Source organism: Triticum aestivum, chromosome 4A (assembly GCF_018294505.1).
Source record: "Triticum aestivum cultivar Chinese Spring chromosome 4A, IWGSC CS RefSeq v2.1, whole genome shotgun sequence".
Lineage (NCBI taxonomy): Eukaryota > Viridiplantae > Streptophyta > Magnoliopsida > Poales > Poaceae > Triticum > Triticum aestivum.
The window spans coordinates 146,123,497-146,128,954 of NC_057803.1; positions in this window are offsets into that span (position 1 = coordinate 146,123,497).

Here is a 5,458-nt window from a genome sequence, read left to right on the forward strand (position 1 = left end):
ATAAAGAGTTGGCTTACAATCGCCACTTCACACAAATAACAAGTTAAACATAAATCATCCAGGGTACAATCAAAGGTCCGACTACCGAACCAAAATAAAAGGAAGACAACCCCAAATGCTAGATCCCCGATCGTCCCAATTGGGCTCCACTACTGATCAATAGGAAATGAAAGAAAACAACGATCAAGATCTTGATCGAGCTCCCACTTGAGCTGGGTTGCGTCACCTGCAACTATTTGGAAGTATCCGTGGGCCACGAGGACTCAACAATCTCACACCCGCGAGATCAAGACTATTTAAGCTTATGGGTAGGGTAAAGTAAAGAGGTGGAGCTGCAGCAAGCACTAAGCATATATGGTGGCTAACATACGCAAAAAAGAGCAAGAAGAGAAGCAACGCAATGGTCGAGAAGCTAGAAGCGATCAAGAAGTGATCCTGAAACTACTTACCTTAAAGCATAACACAAGACTGTGTTCACTTCCCGGACACCGTCGAAAAGAGACGATCATGGCTACGCACGCGGTTAATGCGTTTTAATTAAGTCAAGTGTCAAGTTCTCTACAACCGGATATTAACAAATTCCCATCTGCCACATAACCGCGGGCACGGCTCTCAAAAGTTTATACCCTGCAGGGGTGTCCCAACTTAGCCCATCACAAGCTCTCACGGTCAACGAATGTTATTCCTTCTCCCGGGAAGACCTGATCAGTCTCGGAATCCCGGTTACAAGACATTTCGACAATGGTAAAACAAGACCCGCAAAGCCGCCCGATGTGCCGACAATCCCGATAGGAGCTGCACATATCTCGTTCTCAGGGTAACACCGGATGAGCAATCCGTTCAACTAAAACAAGCCCTCAAGTTTCCCCGAGGTGGCACTGCAAGGGGCTCTAGTTCGGACCAAAACTTAGAGAAGCACTCGCCCAGGGGGGTTAAAATAAAGATGACCCTTGGGTTAATTACTCCCAAGGGAAAGGTATAGGTTGTTAGGCAAATGTAAAACCAAGGTTGGGCCTTGCTGGAGGAGTTTTATTCAAAGCGAACTGTCAAGGGGTTCCCATAATACCCAACCGTGTTAGGAATGCAAAATCAAGGAACATAACACCGGTATGACGGAAACTAAGGCGGCAAGAGTGGAACAAAACACCAGGCGTAAGGCCGAGCCTTCCACCCTTTACCAAGTATATAGATGCATTAATTAGATAAGAGATATTGTGATATCCCAACATATCCATGTTCCAACATGAAACAAAACTTCAACTTCACCTGCAACTAGCAACGCTATAAGAGGGGATGAGCAAAGCGGTAACATAGCCAAACAACGGTTTGCTAGGAAGGTGGGTTAGAGGCTTGACATGGCAATATGGGAGGCATGATATAACAAGTGGTAGGTAGCGCGACATAGCGATAGAACGAACAACTAGCAAGCAAAGATAGAAGTGATTTCAAGGGTATGGTCATCTTGCTTGAGATCCCGCAAGGAAGAAGAACGAGTCCATGAAGAAGGCAAACGGACGTAGTCGAACGAATCCTCACAACTCCGGAACGGAACCGAAGCTAACGAGAGAAGAAACCCGGAAAGAAGCAAGCAACATAGTAAACAACCATCACATAAACATGGCATGATGCACAATCAAGTATGATGCATGTCTGGTTTAAAGAGGCATGGCATGGCAAAGTGCACAAACAATACTACAAATTAAGTGGAGCTCAATATGCAATGAGTTGCATATTGACGAGACACCACATTCAAACATTTAGTTCACTCTCGTTTATGTACCCAACAATATTAAATGCTGCTAAACATGGCAAGAGGTGAAGCACAACAAAACTATCTATCTAGGCAAGTTTAAATGAGGCCGGAAGCAACAAACAACAATTCCGGAAAATCCTCATATGCATATTATGAATTTGGTGTTGTTCTGCCCTAAACCATATTTTAGAGTTGTTAAACATGCAAGATGAGTGCACCATGTTAATCTATGCATTTTTCTACCCCATTTACATATAAAGTTTGTTAAGTTTGGAGCTACGGTTAATTAGTTATGAATTAAAGCATTTTAGCATGGCATTTAAGCAAATTTAATCAAACAACATTTTAAACATTTTAAACATATATGAAAGTGGCAAATTATGAAACTAGGCAAAATTCTAATCAAGTTACATATATAGATCTTTTTAAACCGATGCACAGTTTGTGAGTTATTAAATGCATGAAGCTTAGGGGGTTTTCTGTAATATTGTAAACTCCTGGATAAATAGACAAATTCGCATACTGGAAAAAAAAATAACAGGCCGAAACTAAAACTGGAGGAGGCCCAATAGAAGGAAAAAAAGGGGTGCCGAGAGAAGCTGCTCACGTTGGGCTCTAGGGAGCTGGGCCTTGGCTCCCGGACGGGGCGTGCAGGAGCTGGGCCGGCTCGAGCCACGGCCCACGCACGCACGACGCGGGCAGGCGGGCGGCCGGGTCGAGCGGTTGCTCTGCTCGAACCCGAGCAGAGCCATGGTGACGGCAGCGGCTTGCAGCGCTCGCCAGCGTGAAGGAGGCGGCAGGGCGACGCGGAGGAGGCCGGGGACGGCGGGGATGGCTAGATCCGGCGATGGGGATCATGGATCCGCGACGAGGACCACCGGATCTGGGCAGGGCGAGGCGGAACGGGGCCGGCGGCGAGCTCGGGGCTATGACGGGGTGGCGCACCTGCGCGGGAACCAGAGAGCAAGGTGAGGGGAACCTAGGGGAGGAAGGAGGAGAAGGGGCGTGGCGGCGCGTTGCTCACCGGCGGCGGGGATCCGGCGTAGCGGGGTTCTGGCGAGGCGGCGGCGATGCTCGGCGCGGGAGGCACTGCTCGGGAGCCGGCGGCGCGAGCAAGGAGGCGATGGGACGGGCGGCGGTGCAGGACGGGCGCCTCAGGCCCGGTTGCAGCCCGGGGCGGGCCAACGATGGGCTTCGTGGCCCGGCGTGGGTGGGAGGAGCAGGAGGGCAATGTGGCGCAGTGTGGGAGGCCAGGAGCGGCGGCGCTGGCGGCTGCTGCCCTCAGGGACGGCGCCAAGTGGCAGGGACGCGGTGGCTGGCGCCGGAATTCGAGGAGAAGGTGGCTGGCGGCTGCGGGGATCCCGAGGGGAAGGCTAGAAGTAGGTGGAGGGGGTTAGGGTTCCAAAAATGGAAGGGGAAGGTCTATATATAAACAGAGGGGGTTAGGGGGATTTGGGGGCTTCCGGAGCCCTCCGATCGAGATCCGACGGCTCTGGTCGGAGGGGAGGGGTTAGATGGACTAGGTGGGCTGTGGAGAGTGCGATCGGTTGATAGGAGAGAAGAGAAAGCAGCCCGGCAATGGTTTCCGGAGACCGAAAACGTCCGACGTGTGACCGGCTATAGTGCCGCTTTATGTTTAACGGTTGGGCTATCAAACGAGCTCTGAACGTGACGAAAATTGACAGGCGGTCTATCTACACTATAATAAGACCGCACGCCAACCTTCAACCCATTCCGAGAACATTCTCCGGCCACTTATAAAATATTATTTCGGACATGCCGCGGGCGCGTGCAAGTGTGTCTGGGCTCAGAACGGACAACGGAAGGAACGGGGAGACCGGGACGGATGCAAGTTTTGAAAACATGATGATGCAATGCACATGATGACATGGCAAGATGCAACACACAAGCGAATGACATGGCAACGACGGCGCATAACTGGAAGACACTTGGCGCAACAGTCTCGGGGCGTCACAATGCACCCAAGGACACACATTTGATTTTTCAAGCCATTTTCTGCACTAGAGCATGTGTTTGTAGTTCAAATTTGAATTATGCACATAAAATGCCTAAAAAACTCAGTTAATGTATAAAAATGTGCAAACGAATCCAGAAAAATTCCAACTTTTAACACGACACTCATGTTGCTCTATGTTGTCACTCGGAAAAAAAATTGAAAGCAAGAAGAGGCAACAAATATCGTTTCATCCACGAAGGAGGCACATTCCCTACAAGAACCATGAGGCTTGTTGTGAGAAGCTTATACCCAAACCTACCCCAAATAGGACAATTTTTTACCATAACATATTGATGCCGTTCCATGATGGCATGCCAAGTTTCATGAATTTCATATGAGTTTTGGATTTACTAGAATTTAAAATCATGTATCTCAATGTTTGAGGTCGAGCGACGGTGGCAAGGTGTTTGACATTCATTCCCATGTCTTGCATGGGACCTAAGATGCAACCAAGGACACACATTTGATTTTTCAACCCCTTTGTATGCACTGGAGCTTGTGCTTGTAGTTCAAATTTGAATTATGCACATAAATGCATAGAAAACTCAGTTAATGTATAAAAATAGCCAAACAAGCCCTGAAAAATTCCAAAATTTAACACAGCACTCCCGTTGTTCTATGTTGACACTAGAAAATATTTGAAAGCAAGAAGAGGCAATGAATATCGTTTCATCCACAAAGGTGACATGTTCCCTACCGGAACCATGAGGCTTGTTGTGAGAAGCTTATACCCAAACCTGCCCCAAATGGGATTTTTTTTACCATAGCATGTTGATGTCGTTCCATGATAGCATGTCAAGTTTCATGAATTTCAGACGAGTTTTTGATTTACTAGAATTTTAAAACCATGTATCTCAATGTTTGCGGCCAAGCGACGGTGCCGAGGTGCTTGATATTCATTCCCATTTCTTGCATGGGACCTAAGCATGCAACCAAGGACACACATTTGATTTGTCAACCCATTTTTATGCACTGGAGCATGTGCATGTAGTTCAAATTTGAATCATGCACATAAATGCATAGAAAACTCAGTTAATGTATTTAAAGTATAAAAATGTCCAAACGAACCCCAAAAAATTCCAAAATTGAACACGACACTCCTGTTGTTTATGTTGACACCAAAAAAAAATTAAAGCAAGAAGAGGCAACGAATATCATTTCATCCACAAAGGTGACACATTCCCTACCGGAACCATGAGGCTTCTTGTGAGAAGCTCTGGCTTGTTAGAAGCTTATACCAAAACCTGCCCCAAATGGGACAATTTTTTTTACCACAACATGATCATGCCATTTCATGATAGCATGCCAAGGTTCATGCATTTCAGATGATTTTTGGATTTGCTAGAATTTCAAAACCAAGTATCTCAATGTTTGCCGGTGAGCCATGGTGCTGAGGTGTTTGAAATTCATCCCCATTCCTTGCATGGGACATAAGCATCAACCCATGGACACATATATGATTTTACAACCCATTTGGTGCATCGGAGCATGTGCATGTAGTTTAATTTTGAATTGTGCACCTGAAATGCCTAGAAAACCAAGTTGATGTATTAAAATGTCCAAACAAACCCCGGATAATTCCAATTTTTTTGATGACACACCTATAGTTGCATGTTCACTGCAGATAAAAGTTTGAGCAATTCAAACACCCTCCTTTACCGCTGTGACCCCATTATGTATTTCAAATC